This window comes from Lissotriton helveticus, chromosome 5_1 (genome assembly GCF_964261635.1).
Source record: "Lissotriton helveticus chromosome 5_1, aLisHel1.1, whole genome shotgun sequence".
In the NCBI taxonomy this organism is placed as follows: domain Eukaryota; kingdom Metazoa; phylum Chordata; class Amphibia; order Caudata; family Salamandridae; genus Lissotriton; species Lissotriton helveticus.
The window spans coordinates 875248534-875267053 of NC_136065.1; positions in this window are offsets into that span (position 1 = coordinate 875248534).

Sequence of the window (18520 nt, forward strand, 5' to 3'; positions counted from 1 at the left end):
TGGCCACCACCACCACCCACATGGCCAGTCCACATCAACAGTACACCCCCAAAAAACAGAAAAACAGCCAGAAATCACCACAATCCAATGCCATCCATGATGTTTACATCAAAAAGAGTGAGACAACACCACAGGCACACTCAGTCCATGCAACACTCACCACCCCTGGGCAAAGGGCCACACCAGCAGGCCCAAAAAAACGACAAAAAACAATAAAATCTGCACAATCCCAGCCCATCCATGGCCTCAATGGTGTTTAAATTCAAGAAGACACCCCACAGAAAGACTAGGCCCATGCAACACTCACCACCCCTGGGCAAAGGGCCACACCAGCAGGCCCAAAAAAACGACAAAAAACAATAAAATCTGCACAATCCCAGCCCATCCATGGCCTCAATGGTGTTTAAATTCAAGAAGACACCCCACAGAAAGACTAGGCCCATGCAACACTCACCACCCCTGGGCAAAGGGCCACACCAGCAGGCCCAAAAAAACGACAAAAAACAATAAAATCTGCACAATCCCAGCCCATCCATGGCCTCAATGGTGTTTAAATTCAAGAAGACACCCCATAGAAACACTAGGCCCATGCAACACTCACTACCCCTGGGCATAAGGGATGAAAAGTAGGCAAAATAAGTGCAGGCCTCAGACACTGCCTCTCCTCAAAATGGCCCCCTTACACCCCAAGCACATGTTGCCTGTACCAGCCAGCACTCAAGATGGCCACCACCACCACCCACATGGCCAGACCACATCAACAGTACACCCCCAAAAAACAGAAAAACAGCCAGAAATCACCACAATCCAATGCCATCCATGATGTTTACATCAAAGAGAGTGAGACAACACCACAGGCACACTCAGTCCATGCACCACCACCACCCCTGGGCAAGCAAAAGGCCACACCAGCAGCCCCCCAAAAACGACAAAAAACAATAAAATAAGCACAATCCCAGCCCATCCATGGCCTCAATTATGTTTAAATTCAAGAAGACACCCCACAGAAACACTAGGCCCATGCAACACTCACTACCCCTGGGCATAAGGGATGAAAAGTAGGCAAAATAAGTGCAGGCCTCAGACACTGCCTCTCCTCAAAATGGCCCCCTTACACCCCAAGCACATGTTGCCTGTACCAGCCAGCACTCAAGATGGCCACCACCACCACCCACATGGCCAGACCACATCAACAGTACACCCCCAAAAAACAGAAAAACAGCCAGAAATCACCACAATCCAATGCCATCCATGATGTTTACATCAAAGAGAGTGAGACAACACCACAGGCACACTCAGTCCATGCACCACCACCACCCCTGGGCAAGCAAAAGGCCACACCAGCAGCCCCCCAAAAACGACAAAAAACAATAAAATAAGCACAATCCCAGCCCATCCATGGCCTCAATTATGTTTAAATTCAAGAAGACACCCCACAGAAAGACTAGGCCCATGCAACACTCACCACCCCTGGGCAAAGGGCCACACCAGCAGGCCCAAAAAAACGACAAAAAACAATAAAATCTGCACAATCCCAGCCCATCCATGGCCTCAATGGTGTTTAAATTCAACAAAACAGTTGTATCATGCACCCATAACCAACCCTGGTCCTACTGGATACTGTGGCTACCCACAATATAATTTATTTAATTTTCTGAAAAAGTTCCAAAATTGTACTTGCAGCAACTGTAATGCCCCAAACAAACTTACTTGTGAAAGTTGATTTCTAATCCAAAAGTGATCCAAAGACAGTCAAAAAGGCCTCAAATCCAAATATCCAGCAGCACCCACAAAAAGTAATCCTTCCAGCTCCAGATCCAAATGAAAGTGACCAGGAGATGGACAAAGCACTGGGAGGAGCCTGCTGGACAGGAACAGGAAGTTGGAGACTGTGGGGCACTTCCTTCCTCCCCCCCCCCCCCAAAATGGACTCCTTGCAAAAAAAAAGGCCATGCAAATGTCAACCTGAGGAGTGATTCTGATAAAAATCATAATTTTCTGAAGGTTTATCCTGTTTGCTGGTGATTTTCTTGTGCGAAATTGCAAAATCTCTATTTCGCAAGTGCGAGATTGTTCCTTTCCGCCGCAACTACATGTTCGCAATTGCGAACTCTCGCGAGGTGTGCTGTGCAAGGTGGCAAGCCGCGAGTACGTATTCGCGGGCGACAAACTCCCGCGGGAACACGCAGCAAGATCTAAAATGGCGCGTCACTCGCAAAGAAAAACAACTCGGCAAACGCTAAAATGACGGAAAGTGAACGCCGTGCACCACGCCGCGCGCCGCAACCAAGCAAAAAATCCGCCGCGAGCGGATTCACGGATTTTCGACAAATTCGCGAGCGTTCGCGGATTGCGGATTTGCCGAAAATCCGAAAAATCCGCGAGCGGAGCGGATTTTACGCCCATGCTTAATCCACACCCCTTCACCTGCATGCATCATACAGCTTTAAGATCAAAAGATCTCCACCAAAGATACCCAACTGGGGGACCCGTTGGGCATTGCAGCGCCAGCCCGACGAGGAGCACCCTATGATGTAGCGTGAAACACCACTGGGTGAGTGAGGGCACTTTGATCTGATCACTCGGATCCCCCCTCCCAGGATCCCTTTGACTGGACCACTAAATCCACCTGTCAAGGTCCTTCTGTCCCTTCTCTTGAGGAACCACTCCCTTGCATCACTTAAACAAATATATTCATTCTTAATTTCTAAACATTTTCTACATTTATTTGAAAAAGTTAAGTAATGCTTACATTTATTTTTTTCATTGGTTTCTATGGTTTTAAGATATATTATTTTCATTTCAGTTGTTCCGCAATTTTTATTTTGGCTGCGGGTTGTCCGGGCTCTGCTGCTGCTTGGTCCTCTGCCTTCTATTTTCTGAGGTAGGTGCGAGAGGTGCTAAATGGTTACTTAGTTAATAGTTGTATGTTAATTTGCTTTTTAGATTGTGTGTGGTTGCTTTGTTGTACTTATTCAAGGTGGGTGTAGTTGGCCTAATGCTATATTTTATATATGCAGTTTTTATTGTAAGTAAATATCTGTTGTTTTTTAAAAACTATTTTTAGCAATTCTGATTTGTGTGGTAATACGTATGTGGGACATTCATTTTTGTGTCTATGGTTGATTTATGTGTGTTTTCTTTTAAATGTGTTTATGTAACAATTGAATTTCTATTTTTTGATGGTGGTGTCTTTATTTTTCGTGCATTGAAAATGTGTAGTTTCATTAACAACACTTTTTCTTTCCCTATTTATCTGTGTATTCCCTAGAGCGTATATTTTGAATTGTTGATGTTCTTTGGGTTTAGTAGGTCTTCAATGGATTTTATATGATAAAAATGGATGGATTTAATTTTTATTTGTAGTTTTGCATTTTGATTTCACAGAGATTTTTATTGAGAGAGGTTGGCATGATATGCACAGTACATACAAGAGCAGATAGAAATTCGCGGTATAGTTACAAATGAAATCGAACAAGTGAAGAATTACATAAGGGGGGGGGAGAAAGAAACAAGAAAGTAAATCATCCTATCAGTACAACACTAGAGGATTATTGCAGCAAGTAATTATACAGAAGTATTATTATATATTGTATCAGAAATACGGTACAGTAGGGTGTGTTACGTCCTTCCTTTAACACTTGAGAAGTGGGTTGGGTAGGCAGAGTTCAGGCACTTCACGGGGGCTTGAAGAGATCGAAATGAGAGTCAAGTGAGGACCATAGTTTTATGCGCTGTGGGCGCCAGGGGCTGGATGCAAGGGTGATGTTATCGGCACCCCTGAGATTAGAAACCCAGTTGAGCCAGTGGGGGAAGGAGGCTTTGGCTGTGTTTTTCCAGTTGGTTGTTATGATTTTAACCGCCGCTGTCAGTAGGAGATCAAGTAGGGCTTTGTCATTTTCATCTAAAGTGACAGCTTTGGAGGAACCCATAACTATAGAGGCAAATTCTCTCGGGAGAGAAATGTGTAGGGTTTCATTAATGAAATTAAATATTCTGTCCCAGTAGGTGGTAACTCGGGGGCATTTAAATATTAGGTGTTCAAGGTCTCCTCCTGATTCCGAGCAGTTCCAGCAGGAGTCAGTATCCTTGATGTTGTGAAGGAAGAGTCTTCTAGGGGTCCAAAAGGCTTTGTGTAGGAGCCAGAATTTAGTTTGGGACAGGGTCGGACTAATTTTGTGTATTGTGGTTGACTCCCAAATTTTTGCCCATTCGCTTTCCGAAGTGGGAGTGGAAGAATACGATTCCCAGTAAGATTGTATTGCAGAGACCAGGTTAGAATTCTGTGGTCTTATCATTTTGTACATTCTGGATGCCTGGTGTCCAAGTTTATTAAGGGCGGATAAAAGGCCAGGGAGTGAGGGGGAGGTGTTGCTCAGGTTTGCTCTTGTGAGAGCGACCTTAACGTGTAGGAAATAGTAAAAGTCGATGTTCTCGAGCTGGAATTTGTCCTGTAAATCTTCGAAAGTAAGTGGAGCTGAACCCTCATAAAGCTGGTGACGGAAGTGAATTCCCTTTCTAATCCAGGAAGGGTTATACAGAGGTTTACCCTTGTATGTTAGTGTGCTGTTCTGCCAGAGAGATTCCCATTTTGAGTTACGAAATTGGTGGGGTAGGGACTTGCTGATATGGAGGAGGGAGTTTTTTGTGTTCTTAAATATGATCCCCGAGTCGATGTTGGAGCGTAATTTGATGGTGAGGAGGGCGGACGGGTCAAGATCCTCCAATAGAGCTTTTTCTACATGTAGCCACACCGGCGTGTAGTCTGTTTGCGGTGTTAGCCAAATCGCACCTTGCTTTGCCAAGAAGGCCGTCTGGTAGAGTCGAAAGTCAGCTAGGTTGACACCCCCCAAGGTTTTATCAAGTCGTAGTTTTTTCATGCTAATTCTGGCTTTTTTTCCCTGCCAGAGGAAGGAGGAGATTATCTTATCTAGTTTAGAGTGAAAGTCGTTAGAAAGTGTAAGGGGAAGCATTGAACTTAGATAATTGACCAGAGGGGAAATCATCATCTTTATAGATTCTAAACGGCCCCACCATGTGATGAACCGCGGTGACCAGCCATCTAGGATTTTTTTGATTTTCGCTAGTGTGGTCGATTCATTGTGTTTGAGTTTGCTTAATATGTTGTCAGTGAATTCTATACCTAAGTACTTTATAGTATCTGGTTGCCAGGCTAGTCCCGAATCACCAAGGACGTCTTTGGTGGTGTGTACATTAAGTGGTTTGACTTCGGACTTGTCCCTGTTTAATTTATAACCGGACAACGCAGAGTATTTGCTGATTGAGGACATAAGGCCCTTAATTGATACAGTTGGGTTTTCGGTGGTGATCAAGATGTCATCGGCGTATGCCGCTAGCTTTACCCGGGTATTTCCGAAGGCTACACCTGTGATGTCCTCGTTGTTTTTTATGTCGGTTAGAAGGGGTTCAAGTGCCAGTAGGAATAGAGCCGGTGAAAGTGGACAACCCTGTCTGGTGCCCTGGAATAGGCGGAACGGGCTAGAAAGCGTCCCATTAATTGCTATGCGGGCAGAGGGGGAGGAGTATAAGGCCATCACCATTTTAATGAATGAGTCACCCAGATTGAATGAGCTCATACATTGTTGAAGAAAGGGCCATGAGACTTTGTCAAATGCTTTCTCAGCATCAAGGGTTATTGCAATCATCGGTGATTCGCAAGATTTAGCTTTTTCAAGCACATGACATAGGAGTCTGGTGTTATCATTCGACATCCTGTTCTTCAAAAAACCCACTTGTGACGGACCTATCAATCTGGGTAGCACGGAGTTCAATCTAGTAGCTAAGATCTTGGCATAGATCTTGCAGTCAATATTAATTAGCGAAATGGGGCGGTAGTTTTTGGTCTGGAGGGGGTCCTTCCCTTCCTTGGGTATAACAATTATTGTCGCTTCGCTCATCGAGGGAGAGATACTCCCGCTAGAGGCAAAAGAGTTGAACACAGTTTGGAGTATTGGTGAAAGTTGACTGTCAAAGGCTTTGTAGAAGGATGCCGAGAATCCGTCAGGACCTGGGGCTTTATTGTTTTTGAGTGATTTGATGGCCGTCGATATTTCTGTAACAGTGATGGGGGACCCTAGTTGTACTTTGTTAGTCTCCGGAAGTTTGGGGAGGTCGAGGGACTCCAGGTATTCCGAGCAAGCTTTTAGGTCCAGAATTTTATTGTTCCTATACAGCACCTCGTAAAAAGATTTAAAGGTTTCCAGAATCTTGGATTGATTAGTGTGTGTTCTATTTGCGGGGTCCTTTATTGAGGAAATGGTCGCCAGCTTCTGTTTATGTTTAAGATATGAGGCTAGTAGTTTCCTGGCTTTGTTTCCCTCACATAGTTTTAAGGCTTTGAAGCGGTTGATCCACACCCCTGCTCTTTTACTTGTGATGGAATTATACTGGTATTTCTTTTTTATGAGTTGGTCAAGGGGATTTGGGTCTTGGGGGTTGGTTTTGTGTAAGGCTTCTAATGATCTGATCTCCCCCTCTAGTAGCTCCAATTCTTTGTTTATCGCTTTGTTGGCTTTGGCTCTTATGTTGATAATGACACCACGGATCGTGGGTTTGAGTGCGTCCCAGAGGGTATTTGGGTCCGTGTCAGGGATATTATTTAATAGTAAGTACTCTTCAATGGCGTTAGTGATCATAAGTTTGTCTTCAGGGTTGGTTAGAGTTTCATCATTGAATCTCCATCTTCTGGGTGGTCTTGTCGAGCGGGAGCCTGCAAGTTTGGTGTGAATACAGGCGTGGTCGGAAATTAGTTTAGGGGCGATGTCGGTTTCCTCTATTAGGTGTGCAAAAGTGGAGGATATTAGGATAAAGTCAATACGAGAGTAGGAGTTGTGAGGGATGGAGTAAAAGGTGTAATCCCTTCCCTCAGGGTTTTGGAGACGCCACAAGTCTCTAAGGCAGTAACGTTCGCAAAGACGCAGAAGGGCCTCGTGTGAGCGTGAAGGGTGAAATGAGCTTTTGGATTGCCTGTCTAATAAGGGGTCTAGGGGGAGATTGAAGTCGCCACCCACAATCAAGAGGTCATCCAGAGGGATATGTTCCATTGAGCGAGAGACTGAGTCCCAGAACTCGGGGTCGTCTGTGTTGGGGCCGTATATGTTCACTACATGTATGGGGTCCTCTTCCCTGCGTAGGTGGACCATCAAAACCCTCCCTTCCGAGTCGTGAGTGTGTGATACCAGTGTTATGTTCGCCTTCTTTGATATCAGTGTGATTAGACCCCCCTTCTTATGTGGCGCTGGGGACGACAGTATATGGGAGGCCCAGTGAACGTTTAGGAATCGTGTGTCCTCTTCCGATAGTTTAGACTCTTGCAGGAGGATAATATCCCCCTTAGTTTTGGTGATGTAATCAATCACTTTCCTTCTTTTTACAGGGTGGTTAAGTCCCTTAACATTTAGCGACACAATCTTGAGGTCATCTGTTATGAATTTAGTGTTAGACATTGACAGACCAGATTATCGCTAAATTTAATTCTGGCGGGGGGCAATGTATGGAAACAGTTATCACTATGAGAGTCAGGGTGTTATTGTGACCACAAGGGGACAGAATTGACGACCTGGCCAGAGATGAATCTGGCATGCGCAAGCTGTAACTGTAGGAATCGGACATAAAAAGGGACCAAAAATAACATAAGGTGATATATAACGCTCTAAAGTACTGACATGCAATAGTTGTAGAATGCTCTCTCTTTTCCCCACTACCCATGCAAAACCTCCCCTCCCCCCTCCCCCCCAAATACGTACGTAAGGAGTACGACAGCAGTACCCAGCTAGGCAAAACAGGAGTTATTAATCATTAACAAACTTCGCTCGGTGTTCCCATGTTAGAACGAACATGGGTTAAAATGTCGAGCTTATGTGACCGCGGGTACAATTCCCTCGGTAGGTAACAATATCAATGTAATAATAGACCATGAGCAACTGGTAGTGTTGCGCCTACGGGCGTGGTAATCAGTCCAGCTGAACATTGTGCTTAAACAACTAAAATCGTTAAACTATTAAAACCGTTATACTGGTATTAAGCATCCCTTAGTTATGGCAAAGTTAGGTTCATAGGAATTAAATGCATAGAGACGTAAAATAGTGAGCTGAAATCAGGTACGAGTAGTTACGTTGCTTATTAGAGAGGCTGTAAGAAAAGCTGTCTATAGCTATCACTACTTTGTAAATCGGAGGAGAACAACTATCAACATTGACAATACGAACCATGTGTATGACAAAATTGGAACGCTAACGTATAATATGACATATACTTGGTAATGTGTGTGGTTGGCTAGCAACAATAGAGACCAGAGGAGAGCATAAGCGACTTAGCATTAAATGCACAGTGGTGCGGCCTGGAGAGGCCTAAGTGACGCATAACCTGGTCTTCGATGGTATAGCATAGTCACGTGTTTTTCCTTTTATTGGATGAGGCATTGGACTGGTCCATTTCTTGAGGTGGGCCATTCTTCAGGTAGTCTTTCAAATCCCTCGGGTCAGTGAAGAACTTCGGGTGGCCGTTTAAGATGACTTTGAATTTGGCGGGCCCTGCAAAGGAGCAAGTAATATTTTTGGATCTGAGTATGGTGCGGAGTTCGAGGAACCCCTTGCGAACTTCCACAGTGTCTTTGGAATAGTCTTGCGTAAAGACGATCTTGTGGCCTTCCCACATGATAGAGTGGTTCTTTCTTGCGTATTGTAGAATCATTTCGACATGCTGGTATCTCAGTGGCTTGCAGATCATTGGTCTGGGACCTCTCTCGCGGTTGGTAGTGAAAGTGGGGAGTCTGTGCGCCCGGTCTAGCTCCAGACCGTGCGGGAATACAATTTTGGTGATCATGGGAATCCATGCTTCCAGGAAAGCCACGCAAGAATCCGCATCTTTCTCCGCATTTTCCGGTATTCCGAAAATTCTGACGTTCCCCCACCTGTTTCGGTCTTCCAACTCAGCATTTTGGCGTCTGAGGAAATCAGTGGTGGAAACAAGGCGTTGTATTCTAGTGGCAGGCTGGCATGAGAGATCCTCTACATCGCTGATGCGTTGCTCTGCTGTTCCCAGGCCTGATTTTAGGTCATTCATATCAGCTCTAATAGCTGTTAACTCTAGCTGCATAGAGTCTGTGTTCGCTTTGGTAGATTTGGAAATTTCGGTAAGGTCTCCCAGTTTTTTCAATATCATTTCCATTGTGGCCGCCATGTCAGCTTTGCTTTTAATGGGGGAATCGGAAAGCTGTGGTTCAGGTTTCACCTTTTTTGGATTGTTCTTATCGTCTCTGCCTGCCATTTTGAAAGTGAGGACTGAGAAGAACCTTTAGATTACCCCGTCTGGGAGTCGTCGCCGGGCTGAGTCAGAGAGGTAGGTACAGGCTGCAGTCGCGTGGCAAGTAATGAAGGCTAATACCAGGGGGTGAGTTAGGCAGTTGAGATCACAGGGAGATCCGCAATGACCCACAAGGAGGTCCTGCTCAGAACCAGGTAGACAGGTGGGCACGAATAAGCAGGTGAATTCCTTAGTGTTGGCAAGTTGGTTGGCTCTGTGATTGTAGGTGGGCTGTCCCTGGTCCAAGGCTTGTCAGCTTGATAGTGGTGCAGGCAAACTGGGTGGCAGGCAAACTGGTTGACTCTGTGTCTGCAGGTGTTGCAGTGCTGTAGTGTTGCTGTTGGGAACAGGGATTTGGGTGAGGTAACTTGAAACAGGGGCAGAGTAAGGTACTGGACCCCCTACCGGTATGCTTTAAATTCGTGGTCCTCAAAGATCGATGGAAGCCACACCAAACGCAGGCTGGGGGTCTTCTCCCTGATATTAGCGGAGAACCGCTTCCCCAAACAGATGGTTAGTGGCTTTTGAGGGTGGAATCAAAGTCGGATCGTTTTCTGAGGATGGCCGCCATCTTAGGGTCAGGCGAGACGGGCGGGGAACAGTATTGAAATGTCAGGTTTGCGCTGATGTGATCGCCTCTTACCGGCATATGAGGGATTCCATCCTTGGTGTTAGCATCCCCGGTGTAGGAGGATTCGACCTGTTGTGGTCGGGTAATGGAGCCCGAGGTGTTGGTCAGGCACCGCCGATGTGATGGGGCGCCGCCATTTTGAAGGGCACCGATGTCGGCGCGTGGGCGCTCCAAAAAGCAGCAAAAGTCCTCGTGGGGTGTATTAATGTCGGCGGTCAGGGCACCGGAGGGCTCTGCGAGGCATGAGGCATCGGGTCTGTCGTTTCTCCCGCTGAAATGGACGGTGAGTCAGCTGGGAACCGAAGCAGTCACTCTCCTGAGTTGCAGAGCTCGAGGTTAGGCGGCCATTCGCACTGCCGTCCAAGCCACGCTCCCCGTAGTTTTGCATTTTGGTAGGTAATATATCGAACACAGTTTTGATGGATTAACTTTCTTTTTGGATGCCTTATTGTGCACAGAGGATGTCAGATAAAAGATTGTGTGCACGTGCATTTTTAAATAATATTTGTTTGTTGGGTGGAATTCATTTATTACATTATTTGTGTTAATATTCTGCCACTCTGTAAATATGTGTAATTTTATTTTTATATTGTATGTTGTTTTTGCTCTGTGTGTCCTGTGTATTATTGTACATTTATTTATTATGATAACAAATAGTTTGAAGTAATAATTTAAGATTTATAAAATTGTTTAGGTTATTATTTAATTTTTCATGCCAGTATTTAGTTTGAGTGTTTTTAGGGGATTATTTTAAAGTAGTGTTCGGGCTATTGTTTCATGGTAGGGTTCTGATCAGTGCAGTCAGCCAACCAAAGCGTCTTCAAAATAGACCAATAATGGAGTTTGTTTTCATTTCTCTGGTGGTATGGGGACTATATTAACATGATGCACAGTTTGTTTACTTTTGAGACTGGACGTGGGCCAATGCTGTGATTGTTTTTACTTCATATGCACATTTTGTAAACGTGGTGCATTTTGTACTTCGTGAAGATTTTTGTAGGTGTCTCATATCTTCATATACTTTGAATAAAATAGTAGTAGCACCCTTGTACTGTGGTGTTTGGGTACATTTTTAAAATTGTTGAGATCAGATCTCGTTCACAATTAATAATGATATTTTTTGGTATAGCAATTATTTGGGTTTCTGTTTAATTAGTCATCTGCGGCGTCCCTCAAGGATCCTCGTTGAGTCCCACCCTCTTCAACGTCTACATGAGCCCCCTCGCGGCCATCGCACGCCAACATAACCTCAACATAATCTCCTACGCCGACGACACCCAACTGATCCTCTCCCTGACCAACGACCCCGCCGCCGCCAGAGCTAGCCTACACAAAGGGATGAAAGACGTCGCCGAGTGGATGAAGAACAGCCGCCTGAAACTGAACTCAGACAAGACAGAAGTCCTCATTCTGGGATTATCGCACTCCGCCTGGGATGATTCCTGGTGGCCCCCTGCCCTGGGCTCCACTCCCAAGCCAACGGACCACGCACGCAACCTGGGCTTCATCCTGGACTCCTCCCTCTCGATGACCAGACAAGTCAACGCCGTCTCCTCATCGTGCTTCAGCACCCTGCGTATGCTCCGTAAGATCTTCCGCTGGATCCCCACCGAGACCAGGAAGACGGTCACCCAGGCACTCGTCACCAGCCGACTGGACTACGGGAACACCCTCTACGCCGGAACCATAGCCAAACTGCAGAAAAGACTCCAACGCATCCAGAACGCCTACGCACGACTCGTTCTGGACATCCCCCGTCACAGCCACATCTCCGGCCACCTGAGAGACCTGCACTGGCTCCCCGTCAGCAAGAGGATCACGTTCAGGCTCCTCACCCACGCACACAAGGCTCTCCACGACCTAGGCCCCAAGTACCTCAAAGACCGCCTGACCTTCTACACGCCCACCCGCCAGCTACGATCGTCCAGCCTTGCCCTCGCCGCCATACTACGCATCCGCAGAGCCACCGCCGGAGGAAGATGCTTCTCCTACCTGGCAGCCAAGACGTGGAACTCCCTCCCCATCCACCTTCGGCTGACCCAGGACCACCTTTCCTTCAGGAAGCAACTCAAGACCTGGCTGTTCGTGCAGTAAAGTATCCCCTACCCCAGCGCCTTGAGACCCTTCCGGGTGAGTAGCGCGCTATACAAATGGCTTGATTGATTGATTGATTGATAGACACCTCACAACCTAAAACTGGGTACTAAGGTAAGAGTTGGGATTCCAACAGGTATGGTGTCACAACTGTCAAAAGACAGGTCACCACACCAAGGACCCTAGCTGTCCTCAAAGCAGAGCCCCCTAGTGCAGCTCCAGAGGTTGCCAGTGTAGTCTCTGAGGGTGGTTTCTCAGATGAGGAAGTCCTTCTAGCCTTCAACTGGAAAATGGGCACAAAAGGGTAGTTGGAGATTCCAGAGGGGAGTTGAAACTTCCACTACCTACTGGTGAATGGAATCCCAGCCCGTGTCCTGAGAGATACATGTGCCTGTCACACAGTGGTGCATGACAGGTTGGTGCTCGCCAACCAGTATGTCCCAGGAAAAACAAAAAGAGTAAGGGCTCCCTCAGGGGAGGCCACTGTGGCTGTGGCTATAGTACCCCTAGAAATGGATGGGTCTTTTATTTCGAGAAAGGTGGTAGTTAACAAACACCCTCCCCTTGATTGTCTCCTTGGGAGTGACCACTCAGAGGTTGGTCGTAGCCACAGTGAGGTACTGGTCCAGTGCCAGGCCTCATGCAAGGACTGGGGGGGAGGGGCTGAACGTACAGCTAGTGCATAGAAGCCCCAAAAGAAAAAGAAGACAGTGTACAGAAGGTGGACAACTGTTAGCCACAGTTCCAGTGGGTCAGGGAGATTCTATCCTAGTAAGGTAGACCTCCAACTTGGAACTGGTGTAGTCCTCCTTAGCTCACAAAAAGACCTGACTAGTCAGGCAACTGTCCAGCCTGAGTTGGTGGCTCCTCAGATGGAACAACAGAGGGTGGAAGAAGGGTGTTCACTACATAGTGAAGTGACCCCCTACCCTAAAACAGCAGACAGACAACCAGAACTCAAAGAAGTCTGTACGTAAGCCCCTTCAGAGCTAAAGGTGTGGTTCTGGGTGCTGGCAGCTGTCAGTGGCCTCTGCTGTGTGTTAACCTTCATGGCAGCACTGTCCTCGGCCTGGTGGTCTAACCCCCTGCCAAATAGCAAGTTAGGTACCCTGACCCTATTGGTCATGGTGGGGTTACTCAAGCTGTGGGTAACCTCTTTGGGTAAGCTGGGACTTGCCCTAGCTATGTTAGACTTTTGCAGAGGTAGGCACCTGTGAGCCCAAGATAAAAAGATGGGGTAAAGAAACTAAAGAGCTAGGAATGGAGCATTGGGAAGTAGGTCCCGAAACTGTTGAGGTAGGCCAGCTCCCCAAAGGGACTGATTTGGGAAAAAGGATGCGAGGCAGAGTAGGCCCTGTAACTTGCAAACCACTTCCACTACACTTCCTCGCCTCAAAGACTAGGAAGACTATCCCAGGTTTGACTGAGTCTCCTGGCCTTTGGAGCTTTGGAAGGTGGGGGGGTTCTTGTGTAGGAAAATGGGTTTCTGTTGCAGTACCCCTCCCCTCCCCCACTCTTTGCCAGACTTCTTGATGTGCCCTGGGTCCCGCCCAATCAGGTTCCCAGGGCCTGTGTGTGTTCTTTTCCCAAACTTTACCTTTGTACCCCCAATTGGCACCTCTCTGGCAACATGTAAGTCCCTTGCAAAAGGTACCATGGGTACCAAGGGCACTGTGACCAGGGAAGGCCTCAAGGGCAGCAATAGAACACATTTAAATTGTTTTCATCCTACATTTATTGTTTTAAGTATGTATTGAAAGAGGGAATAAATACAGTCTTTAGGTGATTTTTTCATACTTTTGTACCTGTCATGCTGCTATAAAAGGGCTACAAGCAGTGGAGGTCCATAGACGGTCGGCCGATTAAAAGAGACTTATCAGGGTCTCGGATTTTCTTCGCAATACAGCAGAGCAACCTCCACGCAGTAATAGTGATTCACTTATAAAAACTGAGAATTTTGACCTTGATTACAAAGTGTCAAGTTCATATCTAGTAGGTGATTTGTGGTAGCCGAATACAAGTCCGTCTTGCCCAGATACTTGTGGGATTACACCCAGGTGGTAGACGGGACCATCCTTACCATGTTTTCCCTTTTTTTCAGCGATACGGGTCATTTTGATCAAGATTCCTAATACTACGTCTTGACCCATTATTCTTGGGATTGCACCCAGGTGGCAGACGTCACCAGTATTGCCATACTCTTACCCCTTTTTTGTGCGACACGGGTCAATTGATCAAGATTCTTAACTATACGTTTTGCCTTGAAAAAGTCTCCTTGAGACGAAACGCGTGTCGGCGGTGTGAGCTGGAAAGTTTTTATATCTATGAAAATAAAGATTTGGAAGTCTAATATCGGGTCTGGATCCATAATTCGGAGTCTGTTGTGATAAATTGTTATATACTAATGAATAAGGAAAAAATTCAAAATACAATATCATTGATTGACAAATCCAAGAAACTAGTTTAAGATATTTTACAACAATAGATGTAACGTAACAAGCATTTGGGAGTGCTGTATGATCCTATTTCTTTTTTCTTGATATTGGCACATTTTGTGCATTGTAACATCTTAGGTGGTGGATGTATTTCAGGCGATAATAGCACCACTTTGAATGATATAAACACAAATTTGTCTAAAATACTTCACGTTAAATGATCTTTTGAGATATGTATTGACATTATGTGCGGACGTTTTCTCCTTTGATGGGGAAACACTACCACCAATCCTCTTTAGAATGCTGCTATAAAAGTGGTCAGGTGGCACCAATAGATACCTATGTCATTAATTTGCTCACTTGCCTTTCATTATTCGCTGTTCACTCATCTGTCCTCACTTCTTATTCATGGCTCGCTCCCTCAAGTTTAGAGACACTCATAAGCAATGTTTCCTGTGCTAGTTTTCCTCTGTATGTTGGATCGCAATATTTGTATGCACCTTTTTATCACTGTGTGCACAGCAGTATGTTGCGGTAAGCAGAGGTAAATAGTGTGAGAAACAGTGCCCACTTCACTCCAGGCTATTAGGAACACTCTCTTGTAGAAAAGTGGGTTTCTGGTTGCAGTAACCCACCTACACACTATTTGCCAGGTTTCTGATGCACTTTGACTTGATGTACCCTGTGTCCCTGCCAATCAGGTTTCCAGGGCACTATACTCTCTCCCAAAATGGTACCCTTTTGCCCCCAATTGTCACCTCTCTGGCCACATGTAAGTCCCTTAGAAAAAGTACAATGGGTACCAAGGACACTGTGCCCAGGGAAGCCCTCTATGGTCTGCAGCACATATTGAGCCACCCTTAAAGGCCCTGTACCTTAACACACACACACTGCCATTGCAGGCTGTGTGTTTTGGTGCAGAGAAAAGTGAAGAGTCGACATGGCACACATACCTGTGTGCCATGCCTGCATCCCACTGCCTATGGTACAGGTCAGCCACCCCTCTAGCTGGGTACACTATACCACTGGTGAGAGTACAGTTGCATGAGCACTGTACCCCTACAGTGTTTAAGTCCATTCTTAGACATTTTAAGTGCAGTGAAGCCATATAGATTATATAGTCTGGGAGTTTTTCATTACGAACTCCACCGCACCATAATGGCTTTACTGAATTCTGGGAAGTTAGGTATCAAACTTCTCAGCATAATAAACCCACACTGATGGCAGTGTTGGGATTTATTATACCATGCACTCAGAGGGAATCTTAGAGATACACCCTGAAAAAGATAACAGCCTCTGGTGGGTTCCCCAACTGGTAACCACCAGCCTGCCATCACAAGACATGTTTCTGGACCAATGGGATGGGAGCCTTTGCTTCCTCAGCCCAAAAACTAAGCCTTTCCTGGGCAGAGGTGGTCACAGCCCCCCCAGGTTATCTGTGGTAGGGGAGCTTCAAAGGCCTTGCCGCCTTTGTAACATGACCCGAGCCTCTCCTGCTATCAGGAGCTGGCCCTCTTCCTGTCTCTCCCCCTTTTCGGTGGGAGGACAGGCAGGAAAAATTAGAACAACCCAAAAGGTGTGCCCACCTATGCCAACCCCACCCCTCAGGTGGGAGAGGCGAGGTGAAGCTCACCCTTCAGTGCCCACCATCTTGCAGATGGCAGGCACTCTCCAATCAGTGTTAGGGATTGTGCCCCCTCTCCCACATAGGGTGAGCACACCAAGGGTGTAGTCACCCTAAGGTCAGAATTGTATTGGTACCTGAAGCAGAGACCCATAAAATGCCCCCTAAATGCAGTATTTAGGGGGCAGCCCTGAACCCAGGAGGCAGATTCATAATACCTACAAAGAAGAAGGATGAAAGAAGATGGCCAGCAGAGGAGAATGCAGAGAAGAACTGGCTTGGCCCCAGCCCTACTGGCCCGCCTGCAGTTTCCTGAGATTCTGCGCCAAAGAGGGCCTTGTCCTGCAGCCAGTAATCTCCTGAACTCCTGTAAGGACTGACTCCCTTCAACGAAGACCGGATCTCCAGCAGCTCTGTTCAAAAGAATCACTAAAGAAATACTCAGAGCCTGCTGAGGACAAAGAAACCTGACGCCTAGAACAACCACTACACCTGATGCCTACGGCCTGTGTCTTGAGGTTGATGTAGATATCAAACAAATGAACACATCATCCTAACTTGGGGAAGATCTGATAATGTCTGCGTAAAGGTTTCATTTAAATACAAACATCTGAGAGCAGATGGTCCTTCCCTTTGAAGCCTTATATTTCTGATTGACTGATTGTTATGAATCAATCACGTGTGATAGTAATTGTGGCCACAAATGATTACAATCTCACCAATTTTTCAAATGGGATGTTAACTGATTAACAGAGGGTTTTTTCATAATAGGATCCAAAACTTGAAATGCATAATTCTGAAGGGGAGTATAAATAACCATAACACTATTGTTATTAAATGAATATTTTCAACATTGTATTTATATGAAAGTTATAGTAGTAACATCTAATTTTTAATTTAGTTTCTTGTGTGTTACTCAGGGAATTTTTTCTGTATCACATTTACTAACACAACTTTTAGATTAGTTCCCAGTCAATTTACAAAAAATTATGTTCACGATACATTCATCTTTCCTAAGTGCTTAATGATTTAAAAACTAAACCCAACACATCTTTATTGTTATGTGTTACTATAACCCCTTCTTTAGGGTGTGAAATTTTTAATAGTACTAATACTCATATTAACTTAAATCCTGAGCATCACATAGTGCCCCCTGCAGCTTTCTTTTTTTTATACTTCTTAGCAATTTGTCCATTTACTACATACTTTCATAATCACCTATAATGAGGGCATTCAGTTATCAGGTTGCTGCAGTCACTTAATACACCCTTTATATCTAGGTAATTTGTACTTAATAGTTGCCAACACAAGTTTTTTCCTGATATAAATTCAAACAGTTTGACTAGGTGTTCATCACACCAAGATCACATCTCCTTCGTGCCACTATCTCATCACAGATCATAAACTGTTTTGACTTAAAAGAAATATAGCAATCAGAGCGAAAGAGCTAACTTTTTCTCTCAGGTATATTTTTTCCAGGGGAGAATGTTTTCTTTGCCTGCCACAAGTTGTGAAATGTCTAAATAATAATCATAAGGTGATTTTTACACTTTCCCTGGGAGCACTAAGAAGTGAGTACTGATTATTGCAATTCAAGATGCTGGTAATTATAGGTCTGTGGTTGTCTCCAGAATATTGTTTACACTGAAAACAATGGTGGGCTTGCTTTATGAGAAATAATCAATAATGGTAGAGTGAAAGCCCCAAATTAGCTTTTCTACAAATAGCTTCCTACCTAGCACCCACATCCGCCCTCTAAAGTACCTTATCAGATATTGATCCTTTAGGTCTTTAAACCTTGAATTTAAGTATGGCATGTGCTGTCTTATGAGCATTTAATCAAATTCTTCACCCCTTATACATTTCATGTTGTTTTTTCATCAGCAATGAAAAGTATGTTTGGGTTGCTCATTACTTAACCTTATTTATGCTCTATCGAAAATATTTATTAGTCTAGTTTGATGGTTCTATCTCCGCACACTGCACTTTTGAACTTAGCTTTGGAATATTAAATGTGAAAACATGAAAACATGAGAACATTTACTGTATATGTATGTTATGTATTCTTTCAATTCTAAACAAAATCTTTTGGCTATTTGAACCAGTTTATTAATTGTCTGCTCTTACACAAATATGCACTTTATAACTTAAAAGGTTAAAATGACAATTTGTATGAATGTGTTTCAGCTTTTTTCCTCCGCGTACTGTGTTAATTGGATTTCTATTGTATTGTATTGCTATAATTGAACTCTCAATAAAAAAAATAAAAAAAATAAAATAAAATTAAAAAAAACAAAAAAGCAATGAAAAGTATGTTTGGGTTGCTCTTCCTCAGAGGAGCAAGAATGCTGTTTCCCCTGTGCTACTCTGTTGCTGATAATCTGATATCCAGTGCTATTGAAGATCTGTGAA